General features: G+C 29.3%; 1 protein-coding gene across 1 annotated transcript in view; it reads left to right on the top strand.

Annotated features, from left to right (window-relative positions):
* LOC121117624 (uncharacterized) overlaps positions 1-23,116 on the top strand; it is a 306,996-nt gene that overhangs the window by 5,451 nt on the left and 278,429 nt on the right. The gene's annotated exons all lie outside the window — the stretch shown is intronic.

Raw genomic sequence — 23,116 nt, 5'->3', positions numbered from 1 at the left:
GAAGATTTGGTTCATTATTTTGACAATTATTATTTTATATATATATTATAGTCTGATATATAATAAAGATAGACGGTAAATGAATATATTTTTGATAGACAGTAAAGATTTAAGATATTTTATTTGCCAGTCCCATTTTGACTTCTTAATCTAGTTCAGTATTTCCTTCATCTTAATGAAAAAATCTATATGAATATAATTAGTATTCTATTACAAAGGGACTTTTGTAGATATACCATCAATTTCTAGTAATTATTTTATAGAGATAACCTTATGTATATTGTATAATATAATCAATCCTCTCCAATCAATCAAAGAATGCACTAATATATATTTAGTTCATTCAGAATTGATAATCATGATTGCTTAAAAAAAATATATAAACATAGTTTAGGAAGGAAATACAATAAAAATTGAATTTTTATCAGTGTGTTTCAGGTTTAAGACATAGACTGAAAAGTCCTCCCTTAACGATGAAAATACTTTTTTTCCGTTCAAAATTGTCTTTATTTAAATTATTATAATTATTTATTTATTTGCTTTATGGAGTAGAGTCTCCATACCACTTGTCAAGCTATAGTTTGGCTTGAATGGTATTTTTTTCTATCAAGGAGCAGTGTAAATAGCACGAAATTTTTTATGATACATAGTTTTGGATATATCAAAAATACTTTGCACAATTACTCACAAACTAAAAGACAGATTGTCATGAAATTTTGACAGCTGTATTTTAAAGGTTGATAATAACTGAAAATAAGGTGATTTAAAGAAATAAATTGCGCCATCTATATATGAAGCCCGTGTATTAAGTATAAGAGAGGGTAGACTGAATATAAATTATTTGATTTATAAATTGTTTACGTCTGAAATGTATGGTGGATTAAAATTTTTTCACTTATGTAAAAAGTATAATAAGATATTGATCTTACAAGTTACGTAAAAAAAGTGGTTACTTCAAGTTCTGTTTCTTTGATTTTGTAGTATAATCTATAATTCTTAATAAGGATTAATCGGTAATTGTCCAAAACAACCACTTTGCCGATTAAATAGAAATCTGTAAATGGCTAGTTGAGTTTTTTTTGTCCTATAAGCTGCTCTTGGATCATAAGCCAAGAGTATTAGGATCCGGTAAACAAAAGTACGAAGATTTGTTTTCTAATCAACTATCCAACCTCTTTTATACTACAGTTTATAGTTTTTTTATAGTAACGATGCTGTTGAAGGTAAAAAATCTTGATAAAAATAAGTTTATTATTTGAACTGAGGGGATTATTAGAAAAGATGTGACAAATTTTCCTTTAAAACTACATTCAAAAGCAATCAATATAGCAATTTTTGAATCTATGCTATAAACCAATAGCTTTTTTTATCCACTCGACTGAAGAAAACATATGGTAGGTAATTTTCTGTATTTTTCTTGATGACAACTTTTAATTATTATTTAGAGAATAGTTCTTAATTATTATATATGTATATTGAATTGATAATTTTATCAATAATTGAGTATCAAATGACATAAACTCTAAGTGAAGGCTCTTGATTGATAAAAATACAAATCCTATATAATAAATTATTTGAGTTCATAATTAGTAGATTAAGCTGTTTTAAATCATGCAAGAGTCAACTTATGAAAATTAATAAAAACAGCTGAAAAGAGAATAAACTACATCTGTGTTATTAAAAAAAAAACACCTTTATATCACGTCATTAGCTTTATTCTAACACGCAACCTTTCCTCCGAAAAGATACAAATAATTATTATTCAATAATTTTGTGAGGAATTGTTCACAACTTAAGTGAAACTAATTCTTATTCAACTAATCAAGGTTCAGAAAACTGATTAAGAGAAAAGAAGGCGAAACATGGACCGTGTTAGCAAGGTAACGTCGTGATATGTATCAAGCACTAAGACCTATGAACTTTTAGAATGTTATAAATATAAGTATTACTGCCATTTACGGAGCTTTTTTTAATTGTATATTGTATTTAATAGAAAATTAATAAATTATCGACCATTTAACAACTGCAGATCAGCTATCCGTCAAATTTCTTATTTGTGCATGTATAATTTTTATATAATTTCATGCAATTAAAAATTCCTATTTAATACCGTTCTTTTTAACTTTAATTGTCTTTTATTAAAATTTCCAAAAATGCATTTAAATATATTGTTCATTTATAGATAATTAATATATATCAATTATTTTAGTTATTATTTTTTAAACTGCTCTAACATAATGGAATTAAAGGATTTATGAAGATATAATTATATATTTTGTAAAATTAAGATTTAATTACAGTCGTCAAAAATAACACCATTATTTTTGGCTTAAAAACTATAAATTGGACTATAAAACTTTGATTAATCCTATTTAATTGAACAATTTTGATTGATGGTATGTGTGTTTTGTTTTCCTTGTCAAATTATAATAATTATTTATTGTACATACAGAACATATTAAGCCTAATTAAATATGATAATATCCCTTAAATAACATTTGGTTTCCGTAGTTTCAACTCAAGTGGTGCTCAAATTTGTTATATAAAACTGAAAACAATAGTTAACAAATGAGAAACTGTGATTATATTTTATTTTCATAGGATGACCCTTTCAAAAACTTTTTAATTTGAGTACCTTTTTTTAAATTGTTATTCTCTTTTTTAATGTGAAAATAAAACATGCTAACTATAGTTTAGTGTCTTAGTTTCCATATGGGAATTTAGTCCTGATATGGTATTTATAAAATCAATCAATTTATTTCATTATCAGAATGAACTATTTGCTAATTGAAGTGCAATTTGTAACGTCTCCGAGGGATTTATCAGAATAATTTGTTGATCGAAAAATATAAGTGTAATCCAGATTTAATTTTGAGAAAAAACATTCTAGCTTGCTTTTATGTAGACCAGCCACACATATATTCTTATGGTTTCCTAAACAATGACTACATAGTCTATTTTTGTTTATATATTCACGTATGTATAAAAAAGGAAGAAAAAATACGTTTTATATTTGAATGAATCTCAATATTCTGAAAGGTTTTCAATAATAATTCATCAGCTGTTTAAATGCATACAAATGTATTAGTTCTTAGTTCCCCTTTAGTGTCAGTATTGTTTGTAAAGTATTTAAGTTTGATTGAATAGGACCCACAGCACGTTGTTATATTTATTGTATCACGTAACCTTTCTTTCTTAAAGATAGAAAAATAAAAGCTTAAAATCAGTTGGTATATCTACGTATTCTTCATTTTACAGCAGATAATTATACAAAAAATACATAGTAAATTACGCCACGACTAAAGAAAGGACGGATCAACTTTTTCTCATTAATATGATGGGATATTTGATGAGTACTTTAATCTTTAGAGCGCTCATTAACAAAAACAAAAAAATCAGTGATGTTTGTAAATACAAAACGTTTGTAAGAGTTACTTTATTTGAACATAGTAGCGTTTATATTCTATTTAAATCATAACCTATACAATTAATTCTGATATACGAAGTGTATTCAAAAAGTAAGGTGACTTTTCTTATTTCGCGGCTAACTTATATTTGGTATGCTGGATTTTTTGTTGTTAGTACATTCAAAAAGAAGATATATTTATCGTTTAAAGCAATATAATATGTTTAGTTTGTTTGTGGGAGGCATAATGGTTAGAAGTATTTTGTGTGTTTGGCAATTTTTTACTATACGTCCTGGGCTCTTCCATTTGGACAATTGGATATTGGTTTCGATATCATAACCATATATCTATGATTTTTTATCAGTTATTACCGTTTTGAGTAAATCAAGTTCATCATTGACGTTTGTCAACAGCTCATTGACGATGCTACGATTCTTTTTGTTAAAATTAAGCATGTTTGGAACAAACTTCTCTGACACTCGTTTAATGCTCAAAACATTCGAAAAAAAATTATGGGACGAGCCAATCGATGTGTCAATATCCTTGCAACTTCTCTATGTGACTATTTTCATGAAAAATTTGATTCACTGCTTCAACTTTTTCCACGTGCATGGGCGTCCAGAGCGAAACCCGTCATTGGCATCTTCCCGGCCATCTTGGAAGAGTTTTTACCACTTATTAACTGTATTTTTTTTTACTCAGAAGAGTTTCAACGTATGTCATTGTCAACATTTAAGTGTTTTTGGAGCACTTAATTTCATTTTTTACACAAAATTTGATGCAAATTCCTTTATACATGTTTTTCATCAGCAGAACACACAAAATAACTGTAACCGTTATGCCTCATACAATGAAAACTAAACATTTATATAGCTTTAAACAATAAATACATATATTTTTAATGTAATAACATAATTAAATTAATCACTCCTAAAATACGTTGCCCGCGAAATTTGAAAAGTCACATTACTGTTTGAACACACCTCGTACATCAGAGAACATTAACAAAAACAAACAGAAACCATGCTGTTTCTATACATTTATATTTAATTCAAAAATATGTATATGATATACATCAGAGACCGCTATACACAGTACTCTCTTTATACACGCCCAATGCTGCATGAAAAACGCCTGCAATAGTTGATTAATATAACTACATTGGATTTTCATAAATCAAACTATGTTTATGTCAACCATTAAGAGGTAAGTACTATATTGTAAGTCCACCCTGTGACTGATTTTCATTCATACAGTGAGACAAACTTTGTCTTATTAATGTAGATTACTATGTATCCAATATGGGGTCATTTTTGAGTATTATGCGACGTCAGTGAACATATTTTATGCCTCATAATACATGTTATATCCTTATATATTTGCATGTTTCAGGATCAACCCATTTACCTTGTAAGTATGTTTGCTTTAGTATCGTACGGAAGCATTTTAGGAGCTTATTTCTTTGTATGTACATTCTAATTTTGTAAGTAACTATACATGATGATCAGCTTAAAAGAGATCATTTGGGATAATATATAAATCAAGGATGTTTAGGATCTATCTGTTTAGGAAATGTTACAATTCATTTTTTATGGAATACTCATCAAGAAACACACAATGATTCATTTCAATTGTAAAATATATCTTCATATATTTCAATCAATGTTTATTCTTCTACTTAAAATCTACACTTTTATCATAGAATGGATTGACTTAATCACAATCCCAATCCTAATTTCTGATGGCATTAATAATTGTACCTACATATTTGCAAATCACTTTTTTTTTTGCATGGAAATTAAAAGTCGATTTTCATGATTTTAGAGTATTTGGAATTATTTTAGACACACCCATCTCCTTTTTGTTTGATCTATATTTTTGGCCATGATCTCCATTTAAAAAAAAAATGAAAATATGCCGATCATTTTCCGAATTATAATCAATTTTTATTAACAAATTATTTTTATTAATCCTTCGGAGGGCCCATAAATTGCACTAAAAGTATTCAAAATTGCTGATGATATTTGTATGAAGGAGAGATTGATAGATTTGAATTTGTCATATTAGGGACAATATAAGTCTGATCTCTTAAATTAATTAAAGATTCTAAAATATAGATAACAAAAATTATGAAAAAAACATAATCCTATTTTAGTTTTTTGTTTCATACACACAGAAAGCCCAATATCTCATAGAGATAATTGAATAAATTATAACCTTATTATTCAAATGTTATCAGATGACTTAACAAGAATTAATAATCTTTTTGAGACATAATTTTGGCCGATATGGGTTTTCAAATAAAATAAAACCATTTTTTGACCTAGGATTATTCTTGGAAGTCTATATACATGAAATATATTTCTTTTTCTTGGAACGACCGTTGTGCAATCCTACGCACATTGTGTTGAATAGAATAATTTTTCCCAAGAGCGTTGTCAATTGAGCTAAGTTGTTCTATATGGCAGGTCAGATAATATAAGCATAATACTAAAATATTTACTTCTTCTTAATCAGTGCAACTTCATTTGACCAATTAAAGAACATTAAATTTTTTTATTTTTTTATTAGTTTATTCTAACAATTATTTGCAATTGTTTCAGCATGAGTAGTTTGTTGATTGAAATTGGCGATAGTTCATCGAAGAATAAAAATAATCATAGCTTAGTATAGCATTACCGGTCTATATAACTAGAAAAGTAGAAATTGTCCAAATGTTATTTTTTTTAAATGTTGTAGTAATGAATTGATATTGTCACAAATAGAACCTTAAATATCTTTATAGAAATATAAAGAGTTAAAGCATGCAAAAGAAAAAACGATTATTATTATACGATAACATTTATCCCAAACAAAGGAAGTTTTTATTTACAATACTGTTTTTTATAAAGATTAAACGTAATCCCACATAAAATGCTTACCCATTTTTGGAATAAACATTACATTTAACAGTAAATAAGTTAATTTATGGCCTGATTTCTGTTTTTTCCCTTACTCAAAAGTTGGTTCAAACTTATAAAACATGTACTTTAAGATTTAAATAAGAAAATAATCAAAACTAGATTTGATACGCAAATGAATTATTCAAATTCATTCTAAGTAAATTGCACTGAAATTAGCTAACAGTAAATGGATATTCGAATAGAAGATTGATGTATGTTTAAAAAAGAAAGAAAGAAAGAGAGAACTAATGTATAGAGTTGTAGAAAATATGAAATACCGTATTGCTAAAGAAAGTATTATTTGTTTTTTGTTTGTTTTCTCTCCTAGTTTCTTGCAGCTAATATAAAAAAATCTAACGACAGCTAAGACACTCTTCTCTTAAACATTTTTCAAAGTGTCAGGGTTACCATACCTTTTTTTTTTTTTTTTTAATATTTAGTAGTCCTATTTTTAAAACTATGACCTGATAATCCGAAGAATGTTTGGGAGAACTGCTATACGGGGCTTATGACGCTCATCTAGCAATGATAGAGGTAGGTTTTGCTTGATTGTTGGTCCTCTATTCTACTCCAAGATCAACATTGACTTACACTCAAAACCCCACAACAAATCCTCAGTGTCCCTTTTCGTCTTTTCACGCACTTATATGTTCGTATCACACCTTTGGAAAATAAGAAAATATATATTCAGGCAGCAACTACAAAAACCAGCCCGGCCAGGCCTTTCAAATATAATACAATTTTCATCAATGATAATAATTGTATGTTACTGTTGGACTCATAGTTAATGTAAAGGGTTTGGCAGTAAAAATGGACTCTCGAGCCTCCTGGACTTCATGATCATAGCATGGGGTGTTTGTTTATAAGAAAAATACTTAAGTTGCCCTTCACAGTCCTCCTGATGTCCTAACAGCCACGGAGAAGTCGTTGGCTAAGCGATTCATCGATTTGGTGGGGTCCTCCTTGGTCTTCTCCATCGAAGTGGGCAGAAACTCTGGATCCCTCTTTAATTTGTGCTATCCACTTCTTGCTTTCATGCAGAGGTCTACTTCCTCATTCTTTATCTTGGCCTCCTTGAAAATCAACATACTGGAGTACTTCAAAATGTCCATAATCCCCACCACCTTAACTTCATCATCTAAGAGATCTGAGATGTGCTGCTTTTTGGCTTTTCCTCACTCATAATGCCGAGATGACGAAATGTTTATAATAGTTTATTCATGCACAATGTATGACTGACCCAACGTCTCAAGAAATTATCACTAAATCTTCCTATTTAATGAGAGAATGAACATTAATTATAAGTTCACGTTTTGTTACCCAAGTTTCTTTTTTTACATACCAAAAATGCTTAGGATTTACAACTCTATTTATGATTATCTACTACCGACTACATTTAATTTCATTATTTAGCAAAATAATAGCGTATGTACATAAAATGCTCAGAATAATCACACAACATGCTCTTTTATACCCATAATGATTATAATTATTCATATTTAAGCTGTAATTTATTTAACATACAAACACATATTTTAAAGTATATAAACGTTTCTACAAATTGTCACTCACGACATCTACTTCATGGTACAAAACCATTATGTTTGTAGATTTTAGATTAGGGTGGAGTGTATTCTTAAGTTTTCAAGATGTTATATTCAGGGTTGTAATTTTTTAGAGAGCGATATTTTGATTGTTGTTGGTAGCCTAAACAGTGTTTTTTTTTATTTTATAGCCTATTAGGCTTTTTCGTAACTGGTAATTTTGTTGCAAGCTTTTACACCGCCATTAATTTTTTAATTATCCAAAAGAGAATATCTGAATAAATGAAACTAAAAGGACATGTACTCATGAAGGATTACAGGATTTTATTTTAGGTTTTTTTTTTAGAAGAAACAAAAATTTGTATGGGAAAATGTGACCGAATAATCTTTATAAATTGAAAAAAATATATAGTGAGGCTTTATATACATATTTAAAAAAAAAAAGAAGCAATAATCCTATGCAGCTTTGACGATCAATTTATTTAGGGAGCTACAAATCCTCCAATCCATCCTCTAAGGGCACCCCTGGATGAAGAGTTGCACTGATGATTTGTTATGGAGTTATAAAAATAATTATGGCAAATAATATTATGTACTTATATGGTAAAAAAAAAAAAAGATGAGAGTATTAACGTAATCACTTGTCAATTTAGAGCAGTATCTCTGTCATGTCGGTCCATTAAATCAGCTTCAAGCTATGATGAAGGAAATTAACATAAATTTCAAAAAATCTATTCAAAAAAAAAAAAAAAAAATATTTATTTTGGAAAAAAAATTCAAATATTTAATTTTTTTCTCTTTTGCATAATTTACCAAAATGATCAAATTTTCCCCCCTATTTTTGCACAATTTTTTTTCATTCAGTCCCAAAAAAATTTCTAGTAAATAACAAAAATTCCTTAATTTGGAGGTAAGGCTACAACCCCCTACATCCCACTACTACGGGCGCCCCTACACTCTTTATCTAAGAATGATGTAGACAGAAATTACCCGGATGTCCATCCTTAATTCTATTCTGAGTCCAACAAAAACGTACAGTTGTCAAGTTATTACAACAAATCTTTTAAGTTACTTTCATATATAAATGGTCACTTTATACTTATTGTTGTCCAGGAGAAAATAATAATGATTAATCTGATCGAAAAACAACAGTAAAGTTTGAAGTGATAATATAAAAGCATAAAAGGTGGTGAATATGTTATACACCTAAATCTTATCGAGGCAAAATTACTGAGAGTGTAAAAGTTTGCAATACAATTATCAATCACGGAAAATTATGCTTTTGCAGACTATATTCCGCCTCATTCAATTGTCCTAATACCGTCCAGTTCATATTTGACTCAATAATTATAACTAAATTTTTCGATACTCTGTTTTAAAATTCAAAGAGTTTATTAAATTCCATCAAAACAGCCCACCCTAATAGGTAGGTAGGTAGATTTGCGCTTCATACCTAATATCCTTCTCTCCAATAATGCATCAATTGCTTTGAATATAAGCAAACAACAAAATATATAAACATGACGAATGTATTCGCATTAAATTATTTGTAATTTCGTGTTCGCTGTTGCATTGGGAGTTTATGCATTGATAAATGCAGTTCTAATGCTCTTTGAGGCTCAATTTTCCCTATTTGGTACTAATGATGAAGCATTATTATTGTTAGTGTTAGTAATATTAATCATAGGAATGTGTGTGGCAAAATTGTGGTGTGTGAATATAAAAACAATCTTGAGCAAAAATCAAAAAATGAGAAAATCCCAATTTTATAAATTACTTTATATAAGTGTTTTGTTCGAGCTGATTGAGGAATGAAGACTAAAATCCCTTCCAGTTCAGTTCTTAAAACTTAAAAAGTTAGTTCCTTTGTGACGTCACTCATCTTTATTTCTTTTTTGTTTAATCAGTTCTATAGCTGAGAGTCGTACGGATCTATTCCATAGACTGATATAACCGGTGGTCCGAAGAACTGGACTGAATTATACCGAATAAATAAGGACTAACCCATATATGAACATTCAGCTTATGTTTTCATATACATATTTGAGTCAATGATAGGCATTGTAATCAAATTTATGGGATGAGTTAAGATACCATAGAATGTTATATATACATACTTTAAAACCTTTATTTGATTTAAGAGACTAACATATTTTGGCCCCTTTTAGTTAAACTCTATCAATCTTTTATTGTGATGATCAGTTTTGCTACTTTAAGTGCAATTTAGGGGGCCTCCAAAGGGTTAATAAGATTAATTGCTTATCGATGCTGACGATAATTTGCCGAAGAGTGTAAATGTAACCCAGACTCAATTTTGAGATAAATTATACTAGCTTACTTTTATATTGACGGGCTACAAATGCACACTAATATTTGCTGACTTAACACAAAAACAATCTTGAACAAAAATCAAGAAACAAGGAGGAAAATGCCACCGATAATGAGTAGTCTATGTTAAGTGCAGTATTGAGTTATGGTTAATATCTATTAATTAAGTAATATGATATGTTACTTATTACTAGACTTAGTATTTGTGAGCGATCGCTCAACCCCTCAAAAAATTTCTCACTTTGAACTTTTTCGGAAAATCTGCACATTTTGTCATGTTTTGTGAGGAAATTGCTCATTTATTTAAAAATAGTATGAAATGAACATAGAAAATTTGAGTTCTAATTAAATTACACAACAGCTTTTGATGATAAAACCCACCTGTAATCCCCCCCCCCATTAATCTCTCTTTTTGAGCCTGATTCCTACAACAAGCGATTACAGTAAGGAGAAATTTGTCTCAAAATTAACTGTTGAGTAATCCCTTTTGAATCTTAAAAAAAGGAACGATACTTTAGTGCAAAATTGAGAAATTATGCTTACAGTTTGTCGTATAAGCAGATGTGGTGATGATGAGATCCCGCCATCTAACTAGACTCCTGAAGATCATGCAGACTTCAAATTTGCTCCAATTACGTATGTGGACGTCGAAAACTTTAGTAGGTTTAAAACTACCAATACAGATCGGAGACACAAATTAACAAAAGAATAATCTTTTTAAAATCTTAATTTTCCTTTATAACATAGCAAAATTTATTTATATATTGATAAATTAAAAAAAACACGGATTACTTTCAATTATACTTATAAAACATTCTTTTCCTTTGAATAAAAAAAATTGCAAAATTTTGATACATTTATTGCTTTAAAATCCCAAGTCTACTTATTACATATTACTTCATGGAAAAGTTATTTAGTTATATTTCTTATTATTTAGAATCAAGGGTAATAACATTACTTGACTTTATCTTACTTATTTTTCGATATTCCCTTAAGAGATTAACATTACCACAATCAATTGGGGGAGTTTGCTACATTGAATAATGATGAGGTTAATTAATATACAGTTCTACCCTTCAAAAACTACTTTATACTTAATATTTATGTGTTCTCTATGATGCTTGCATATCTACAATCAGAGGATGAGTTGCAGTAACTTTTTTGTTGCTCGGCTTTTGATCAGATTAAGACAATTTATTCAAAACTTGAAAAATGACAGATTCCATGAAGTAATATTTAATAAGATATTACATATTACATTATTAAAAAGTAATTTCCTTACTTTACTTATTACTTCTTTAGCAAAGTAATATTGTTCTTTTATTAATTAATAGAAAAGTAATCTTATTTAAGTAATGTATCAGTAATTAACGCGTTACTGACCAACAATGGCTATGTAAGACTGTAGACTAGACCATTTTTTGTTATGATATTTATTTTGGTCTCAATCTTACTTTGAATCTCTGGCCAAAAAAACAGGAAGTTAAAAATATTCATTCACCTAGTGATCTCTTTTTAATGTTAAGCAATTCAAATTTCAGTAAATAGCTTAATGCCACGAGTATAAGGTTAACATATTAGGTTTTTTTTATATTAAAGTACCAAATTTGTAAAAAAATAGTTGAACACACAGTTGAAAATAATATCATCTTCTGTGTGCTAAAAAAAACAACAAAAAAAAACAACCAAATATTATCAAATTTTAGTTATTTCACTGTGATTATAAATTTCTGCTGTTTATCAATTATCCCTTTTAATTTGCAGTACCTTCAAAAAGTTAACTAGAATAATTTCTTGAGATAAATTGAAAAAAATTATTCACCAAATAATACTAATGTATTCCAGACTCCATTTTGAGAATAACCATTCTAGCTTGCTTTTGTGTTGACTGGCCACATATTATGCATTGCATATTTATTTTCATAAACATCCTACAATAAACTGTACATGCAGAATTAAATGTTTTTTATATTAATCTTTTATTCAGTTTACCGTTGTCTATGTAAGATATGAACTAAGTTTTGTCAAGGTCAATCAATATGTTGTTATATGTACCTTTGAGCAGGTCAATTGAAAGTATGTATATGAATATTTTACGTAGATAAGCTTATAAATTTGTATATACATAGGGAGGGCGGAAACAGTTCAAAAACATTGTTTTTCTGGATTAACAGATTTGGTAGGGCCATAAAATGAACACTGAATATGTTTAATTTAATGTCCATTATTGGGTAAAAATATCAAAAGGTAAACTTTTTCTTTGAAATATTGCGGAAAAAGTGTTTTTTAGGATTTTTGGTATTTTTGCACGAACAATTTTGATGCATATCTTTTCTCCTCTTGGATATTTTACCGCCTTTTTATGTTTTTGTATTAAAAGTTCGAGCTTAACCTTTACTATTCCTTTGTTTCTATAGATAAAGATTGTTACATTTCTTCAAGAAACCCACAGATGTTCAATCAGTTTCGTATATATCATTGATATAATGTATGAAGTAGAAAGGAAAGTTATCTCCCAGGAATTAAATTATAATGACAACAGCTTATGAACAGAAAATTCCCACATCAGTTTGCCGACTCAAAAGTACAAAAACAGGCGAGCTAAAAATGCATCCAATTTTCATCTCTACTCATGATCCTGCATCTGTGATAGCTTAATCCTTTTTTCTCATAAATACTATTCCTTTTTGATTTCCTGACTTTTTTCGTTTTTTTTTACTTCTTCAGCTGAGATACAGCCGTAAAGACTAAAAGTAATGTTTGAACCTATAATATTCGGTCAAGTAAACAGTTCTGAGTATTTTTCGTCGAATGTCTTTAGGAAGCTATTCACTACATTGTCAGGGTTACGTTCTTCCATTTATGAACACGCACGAAGATTCAATCAGGTTTAGGAAGTTTACTACTCAGGAATTAAATAATAATTAATAGTAACGTCAATTGTGTGAATTCTTTTTCAGCTGGCCTGTTTTTTTTTTAAATTGATTATCTGAAGAATGAATTTTCATTCCTTCACACTTGTCATTATTATATAATTCCTAAGTAGTGAACATTCTTTCCTAAACAGATTCAATTATATTCAAAACCTTACTAAACATTCGTGTGTGCTCATAAAATACGGAGTGAAATCAATGGTGTCAATCCTTTTTGAGAGCAGACAAGCGTTATGAAAAGAAGTTATGAAGTCCTCCAAAGTTTTTATCATATATTAGTTGAAGTAAAAAGTTTTGAGCGTTTATTTGGTAAATAATCGATTTTAAAAGTGAGATGCTCAAAATTAAATGTTGTTCGAAATTCAATTATAAACTCGTCATATTATGTGTTCCATGATGACATAGGGTTGGATTATTTCACACTCAAAGTGCTTATATAAAGGGCCTTTTATTAGAGATATATAAGACTGATCATGTCGTTACCTTTATTGTATCTTTCAACCTCCACCAGAAAGGAAAAGAAAAAAACAACTCCAAAAATCAGTTGATATAGATATTTAGCTTATTCTCTCAAACTATGGAATTATTATTCCATATTTTTTGGGAATTGGTCACAACTTAACAAAAAGAGTTATTTCAAGTTCTACCAACAACATTAAGACCACTGATAAAACTATAAAATTTAGTATGTATCTAATTGAGCATAAAGTGTTTAAAACTGTTCCCGGTCTACCCTACATATTTTTACTAAACATACATGTTAACGTTATAATAGCAGCTCGTACTCCCTATATTAATGTATTATTAGTGCTTTGTCTCATCTATAGTAGCAAATATGTATCCTATTAATGCGCTTGTATGATCAAAACATATGCAACTAATATTTATGTAATTCAAACAAGCAGATCAAAGAAGATTTTCCGAAACATTGCATTATTAATATTCATCGAATCCTTTAACCATAATCCCAGTGATTATTATATACTAGTGATGTATCCGATTAATGCTAAAACTCGAAAACAACTCGAAACATTCCATTAAAAATAAATATCATGTTCAGTTTTTTATCTTTTATGTAAATATATTCAAGAATATACGGATATATACAAAACATAAAAATTATATTATATGGATTGTTAAATAAGCATTTTAGCTTAAAATAAGACATCCTAGCCAAGATCTACGACTAAAAATATACAAACATTGCATTATTTTGCCTGACAAATACGGTTCCTTTGAAGACTTTCACAATGAACTTCAGAGTTTTTGGAAACTGGATTAATACGTTAGGCCAGTAGTTTCCAAACTTTTTGAGTTCGACCCTTAAAACATGTGGCTCGACAATGTGCGACCCTTACTCCTCTCATTGATAGATAAATATGAGATTAGGAGTGCATTTTATGTAAATATATGACTTAAAGGCCAAAAATCAACCCAATAAATTTCAACCAAGAGGGAAATAGCATTAGTTATTTGACTATTTTGCTCAAAAATAAAGATTTTAATTCTACATATATTGAAAAATATATGTAGAATTAAATCCAAATAAAGTCCAATTTGAGACTTGCAAACAAATAAAATTAAAAACGGGGTAAATGCAAATATGTTTTTAAACGAATCAAAGTTTTAATTTGACGAATGTAAATTGAGAAAATCATGTCTATTCTTGACTTAATTTTGGAAACAGAAACTACTCGAAGATCACATTTCACATTATGCCGTTATCTGTATTTATCTTTGATATAAGTTAACACGGAAAATGTCTTTGCACATAAATAAGTTGAGCCTAATTGCATAAGTAAATTCAAAGTTGCTTTAACTAGCAGTTGGTACTCATTCATCCGAGAAATCCAGAATTTGTCAAGTGTTTTAGAGTCAAAATCTGTTTTAAGTGTTTGGTCACATAAAAGTTCGATAAGCACATCTTTCATATCAGATGATAAGCTTAGGGAATAAGAGGAGCGTAAACTGTAATATTTTGTGAGCACTTTTTACTGGAAAATACTTTTTGAAATAATCCATAAGAGACCGATGTTAAACACGGCATATCTTGCAGCTACAGTAATAAAAAAATCATTGGTATTTTGTAAAGAGTTATTTCTTATCTGGAAGTGTCTTTACGATATAAGCCTTTGCATTATGAACAGCAAAGTTTAATGCTGTTATTTTTGATGATACACACTTATTGCAATCTACTTATTCAAACAGAATTCTCGCTTTGATTTATTTTGAATCAACAATTTTTTGACCTCTGAGGTTCAAAGACCCGAAATATCTCGGAATATATAACAAAGGACAGGCCGTAAATTTGTGAACGGTATTGTATTGTTTTAAAAAATTTAGACAAGTCATTCTAAAAAACAATAGGTCTGTTGCAAGTTGAAATTGTAAAGTAATTTTTTTTTCATCCTCTATACCTTAAATCGAATTCAGTATTGAACCAATCCATTTTTTTCGGTAAATCTAGTTGAAAAGCTTCCTACCTACAGTATAAGCCTCAACACATGTTGAAATGTCCGTGTTCATCTTCAGAGGTGAAATTTCCAGTTGGTTCTTCACTCTTATTAAGTAGTTTCTTATAAATTTCGTTGTCATATTTTTGGCCGAGCATGTTTTCTTTTGTCTAATTGGCACCGAGTTTTTCTGCTCTGTATATTTTACAAAAAAAAGCTTAAAATATCATTTTTAGCTTTCATATAATCAAGGATCTCCAAACAACACCCCACAGTTCAAATATAGCCCCTTATTACCTACAGATAAGGGATTATACAATAAACGTTATGTTATAAAGTTTAATGGGTGAAAATATATAACAGTTTTGACTCTCGATACTTACCAAAGTAATCAGTATTGGTCAAAAAGGCTTAAAAGTTTGGAGATCCCTATTGTAGAAGATACTTTTAAGTAGTGATTACTTGAAATATTGTTTAAAAATTTGATTAATAATTCACTGCTTTATGGGGTTAGTCAGAGTGACTTAATTGTGGAATTGATCAATTCAATGAAACAATATTTTTCAATGCCCGATAAATTTAATCAAACTCCAACTCGACTCGACTAAATATTCAATTAACCGAGTTCGATAGTGATGCAACATACTAAGATCCCTCTATTAAAACATAATTAAATTTATATGCCTTGATTCCCTTAATTCACAAACGAATGAAGAAGATACATTCTCTGTGCAAAGGTATGCATAATATTATAGATTCATAAACCAATTAATGTATTTTGCTACATAGGTTGTTTCCCGGTTTTATAAACATTAAGCAATAATACATTTTGAGCAACCGTTACTTAATCTGATTGACTTAAGAAATACATAATCACATATTTGTATAATGTTGTCTACACAAAAACAAAAATCATGCGGAAATGTAGCTATATATTTAATAATATTCAATAGGTCTTATGTGCATTATGTTAGTATTTGATAGTGTTGGATTCGAGTTATTACTATAAAGTTCGAGTTTTTGATCATTGAGTCAAGTAAAGAAAAATATAATTTATATTCAATCTAAGTTCCACAATTCAGTCAGTTTTACTGCCTCAATAAGGAAGTCAATTATTAATCAAAGAATGTAGATAATTAAAAAATATATATTTATTTGCATAATAGGAAATTAGAATCAAACCTGGTCTAACGGGAACATGATTAAAGACTAAGCGGTCATATCCAATTCCCACGCAAGAATTTTATAATATTCAAAATCAGTATTCATCGTGTCCGGTCGTATCCTCAGTCAGTGACAAATGATTATATAGCTACTACATAGGTTCATAGATGAACCTGCTTTTAACGGTCTCTTTTTTAGATTTACTTAGACTGTAGAATACAAAACAAAAGAAGGAGTTACCGGCTTTAGAAATATATTCCCTCACTTGACGATTTATTAAATTAAAAATCTATATAACATTCACATAACAAGGACGTCTTGTGGGGCGGGTTGGAGGGGCTGCAGCCCTCCCCTCATTTTTTAATAAATTTTTTTCTACCAATATATCAAATTATTTTATTTAGAAAAAAAATAAAATGCCCCCCTACCAAAAAATAAAAAATAGATAGGACTTCCAGCATAATGAATGTTTTTTCCCCACCATTTCTTTATCTAAAAATAAACGAAAGTCATTACTGTCCAGATCTACATTTCATTTATCCCCTATTTTCAACTTTTAATGTGTTATAAATATAAAACCTGTTTTAAAAGGTCACTTTTTTAAGGCTTTTTTAATTCTGCTTAATACTGGTTTAGCTGTATTTCAAAAAAAGTTTAGCAGTGATAAATTAAATTAATAAAGGGTTCATGTATAATCATTATTAATATCTCAGCTACATTACGAATACCAGTTCAAAAAGTCCTTCTATGAAATTATGTCTGAACTGTTCCCACAAAAAAAAAAAATCTTCATGACTAGATGACGTCATGTGTGTTTTCAAATTGTTAAAAATGTAAAGATTGTAGAGTTGAAATTTTTCTAAGGAAAGAAAAAAAAAGCACTAGAAGAAGGCAGAAAGGGGACATATGGTACCACTAATTAAAAACTTGTTTTAATATTAGCTGCAGGTTATATGATTTTGGAGGGATAAAATGAATTTCTGTTATAAAGTGAAGAACCTTCAACAATTTGAATGACATTAGTTCAGGGTTATATTTATATTCAAATATACTATTATTTTATTATGTCTTATTAAAACAATTTACAGCAAGGATAGGAAATAATAGTAGATGTTAACAAGACGACAATCGATTCAAATCAGGGATGTCTAACCTTTTAATATAATGGGTCATATAGCCATTTGAAATATTTTAATGGACTAGAGAACCTATTAAATTAAATTTCATGAAACAAAACTAGTAACTACAAATTTATTTCAAATTTAGCCCAAATATAAAAAAAAAACAATATGGCAACCTTTTTAAGGGCGTTTGCAAGATTATATATATATATATTTTGGGGGGCTGGTTTTTTGATGATCGAATATACTTTTTTTTCTCAGTTTTGTCATTAAATTTTTTTCTCCATCAGAGCGATAATTTTTCAAAAAATCCTTAATTTTGGGAGGACTACAGCCCCTCCAGCTCCCTTACGGATGCCCCTAATGTTAGATTATAAAAAAATACGAGATGACATCAAATATTTAAAAAAATGTTTGTATGTATTGTGTGCACTTACGAATTTTTAAGATATTGTGACAATTTTGCTAAAAAATACTAATTGAAGTAAGCTTTGGTATTGGGCTGCACATAAACATTAAGTGAGCTGCAATGCGTCCCGTGGGCCACAGGTTGGACATAAAAAAGTAGAAAAAGTGCGCGTAACAACCAAGAGGGGTTTGCTGGAGGGCTGTAGCCTCCACCCAGATTAAGAAATTTTTGCTTTTTACTAGATTTTTTAGTCGTCATTGTGGAAAATTATGCAGCAGACCAATTTATTTTTATTATTTTGTAAATAGCTATGGATTTTTGAATTTTTTTTTTTACAAAAATTGATTTTCTGTGAATATCCATGGATTTTGATTTTTTTCTCCAAAAGATGTAATATTTGAAATTTAGTTTTTAAATTTTTTTCAAAAAATTTAATACCCGTATTTAAATTTTTCAATTTTTTCCAAAAATATTATTTGTCATTTTTGTTATTAGCTATGGATTTTGGAAATTTGTTTAAAAAAAGTCTAATATTTAAAATTTAATTTTTCAAATTTTTTTCCAAAAAAATTAACTTTCTTTAAATTATTATGGTTTTTTGATTTTTTTTTCAAAAAGTTTAATTTTTTCAGAATAGCTATTGATTTTTGAAAAAAAAGTATATAAAAATTTAATATTTTATAGATAATACTTCAAATTTTTTTCAGACAAATGTAATTTTTTGTGAATAGCTATAGATTAAAAATAATTCTGAAATTTGAATTTTTAGATTTTTTTTTTCCAAAAAAATCCAAAAACACACACAAAAAAAGAAAAGAAACATGCCGACGCCCCTGCAACGATTACATATCGGCCCGAGACCGCAGGTGTTTTCGAACCCAGTCTCAACACTACCAAGTACATCATGAATGTTTAACTTCCTTAAAAATCCCTGAATGTGCTGTTTATGAGAGTAACAATCAAAAATCCACTTTTGAAAAAGTTAATTAATTGCAATTGAACTCTTGAATTGCTATGTTACGTGTATCCATAAAATGCCATAGATAAGGTATTAAAAATCATCATAAATTAAAAGCAGTCTGGGGTTAATACGTTATTTTGTTCGTCAAATCCTTTAATACTTGAATACAAATCATAGTTTTTATGACTTTATTGCCAATAAAGAGACGGGTTAAATTTGATCATAACTTAATGATGCATTTCGAAGCATGATTTGTTACTACGGTTCATTTTTTTTTTTTTTTTTTTTTTGCTACTTAACATTTCAACAGTTACAACTTATTACATTTAAGAAAAATCATAAAATGAAGGCACATTTGAACCCCGGAAGTTGACTTACATTTGCTCTGATGCTGTGGAGTTTCCAATCAATTTTCGAACTAAATTCATCTGTAGTGATATGACCAAAGTACTAATAGTTAATGGTATTACATTAAAAATGTTTAGGTTTTGTTTGAGCTTCAAGAAATGTTTTCTCGCCGTTTTGCGTCAAAAGGGTAATAAGAAGTGTTAGCTTCGGAGTTCTACTATAGGATGTTAAGATCAAATCGGCACTGACGTGCACTGTCGATTTGGTTATGATGCAGCTGTCGGATGGTGTCTCTTTTTTTCTCTGTGACGATGTTTTTGTCCACAAGAACATTGAAATTTCAAATTGGGAGTCTCAAATATGACTGTTGTTCCAATCCATACATTGCACAAGATTTTAAAGACTCTTCTGGAGACTAATGATCCCATATATTAAATTAGCTCTTTGTCATCATTTATATGTGCAATTTAAGCCAATTTGCAAGTAAATCTGCCTAAAACGGTTGCCGCAATGACTATTTAAAATGTTGTTAAAAAATCTGTAGATTTGATCTTAACACCCTGTACAAATAAAACTTATCTCCTGGAATTGAGTACTCTACGAGTCTTTAATCTTCAATTTATGCTATTTAACTATTATAGAATACATTTTCCGATTAATTTATTCTATACTCCGATATTAAGGGTTTGCGTTATGGAAATATCTCAATAAGTTGCAATGAAGAAATAGATATATTGCTATATTTTAAGCTAAATTTAGCACTAGACAGTCTATGAGTATCTAATTATTAGTCAAAGAGTTCAAAATAACGTGTATTTTCTTATTAAGTAAATGTCAGGGGGATATTTGGAAATTCGATCTAATATTAAATTGAGTCATAAATAATTTTAAGGTTCGATGACACTACATAAATAATTCATCATCGTTTTTCTGACATCTTTAATTGAATGATTAGATTTGTTTTCGTTTTGGTATTAAATATCAAGGTACATGTGTATTAGATAGTCATTTGACCACTGCACGATAGATAATCCGTGTTTTTGCAGCTATGTCTACCTCCGCTCAAAGGTGGGAGAATCAGTCACGGAGATCTACACTAAACTCTCCATCACCGAGCCAGAACACTCCCCTTGTTAGTCCAGACTATTTTAAACTGGAATAAAGCCATGGAGGATGACAATTTAACTGTAGAGAAGAATGGTTGTCCAGAATGTCCCATGAGAGACACGTAGCATAGATAGCATCACCAGTGTTCGTAACCTGATTGGCTCAAACTATCGGCTGAGCACTCTACAAGTTGCAGCAGACGTTCATCGGATCCTGATAGCTAGACGATCTATGGTACAAACAGCTATTGAGTATCTGGATACCCCTCAAATTGTTGGAGAAGAACAAGATAGACAGAGTGATCAATATGATTTCCTGACCAGTAGAGGCGTCTGGAGCATAACAAAACCCCTTCCCTACAGCCTCGACATAAACCTGAATGACTGTTTTCTCTTCAAGAATATCAAATATCTACTCAGAGAGGGAAACTTTGACCCCCCCCCCCGGAAATGAAGTGACAGAAGATGTGGGTTTACAAGACCACTGCCATGACGTAATAGCATCCCAGGACGATAATGTAAAATGACGTTTAAAAATAAATTTGGTGACTTAATATAGAAGTATTCAAAATTGAAAAATATAGATACATAAAAACTTAGTTGATTTTTATACTTCACATGAGTAAGAGCTCTCAATATTCATTTTATGGATTCATACGAATTTTACTGTTTTCAAACAAAGAAAATCAATTGTTATCATGAAAACAATATCATCGAATCAAAGTTTTAATTATACTTCCTCAACATCCCAATAAATTTAATACAAAATCAATTATGTAGTATAATCCAACGTTATTTTGTTATATAATTATCATTTTCTACGAATGATATTAAATGTAATTCTTTTTAAGGAATCGTTTATTTTCTTTGTATTCGAACTAAAATGTGTTCTACGTCAGCCATCAAGTCCTTGTTAATAAGAAAATGATAAATTCCTAATTATTATTTTTTACTTCATCAATAAATATACACGCTCCCATAATTCATGACATAATATTTTCGTCGATTAGGATATGTATAATCAAACTTATAGGATGGGTTAATATAACCATAAATGTCAGCCATAGTCTAGAGAATTTATTCCCAACCGAGGTTCTGTGAGATTATTAATGAAACACCAAAAATTGCCATAAAATTTATTTTGCAAATTACGGAGAAGAATAATGTTAATTAGAAATTCTAGAAGGTTGAGTTGCAAAACGTGGACTGGAGAGGTTATTGACCTTCATGACCCCTCTCAGAAGGTGGTGTGGGGATCCTCGTGTATGAAGATAATCCCAAGTCGCTCTTCACGGCCCTCCTGATGGCCATAGCAGCCATGGATAAGTCGTTGGCGAGGTGATTTATCGATTTGGTCGAGTCTTCCTTGACGGTCTTCACCAAAAAACACTTCCTACTTTCCTGGATAGGTATTATACATCATTGGCCATCATGGCCACATCGAACACCCGGCTCCTGGATCACTTCATAATGTTCATAATCCTATCTACCTAATGATGACAAGATGACAAAGTATTTATTACAGTTTGTTTATGTACAAAGAATGGCTGAACTAGAAAATAATTACTAAACCTTCCTATATTGATGGGAAAATTAACATTAATTCAAAATTAAGGTATTTGGCCCAAATTTTGTCTTTAACATAGTCATATTTGTCATATTTTTACCAAGAATCCTTACTTGCTTTTTTTGTAGGGAACCTCATCTACATATATTTGATTTCATTCCCATAATAGAGTATTTTCATGTGATGTCAGTATTATGTTTATTTCGAGCATTTTGGAGGGTGTAAACAACCTAATTTTATGATTATAAAAACAATTTTTCCATTAAGAATAACTAAAAAATATAACGAAATACGTGCTGCCGTATACTTGGATGTCGAAATGGGACTTAAACTTTTACTAGCTATCAAAAATCTATCAATGAAATATTAGAGGGTTTAAAAGTATAATAATAAATCATCCTTAGGTCTCTAATACGGTGTAGCTTCACATTATAATGTAATCTATGACGTCAGTGATTATTTTTTATATATAATTATTTTTGTTATAAAAAAATGTTAAATATAAAATGATAATTATTTATATTTTAGAGTATGTAGTAAATAAAGGTATGTTTTTAATATAATCCACCTATATTATATATTTGTAAACAAAAGCCTAATTTTTATTGACATATCTAATTTTTTTGAAAACATTTTTTAAACAGGAAACAATCGCCTATTTGTATGTTTATATGTACATAAATATTTTTTTAATGGTAGGAATTCAATTATTTCTAATTTTCATCTCTTCAAAACACCTTCTCCTCCCATGGATCAATTATAAATTCATAATAGTACACTACCTTAAACGAAATCTTTGTTCTGTTCCAAGTACATACTTACATCACTACCAA

This window comes from Lepeophtheirus salmonis, chromosome 5 (assembly GCF_016086655.4).
Source record: "Lepeophtheirus salmonis chromosome 5, UVic_Lsal_1.4, whole genome shotgun sequence".
Classification (NCBI taxonomy): domain Eukaryota; kingdom Metazoa; phylum Arthropoda; class Copepoda; order Siphonostomatoida; family Caligidae; genus Lepeophtheirus; species Lepeophtheirus salmonis.
This window is presented reverse-complemented; position numbering and strand designations above follow the sequence as displayed.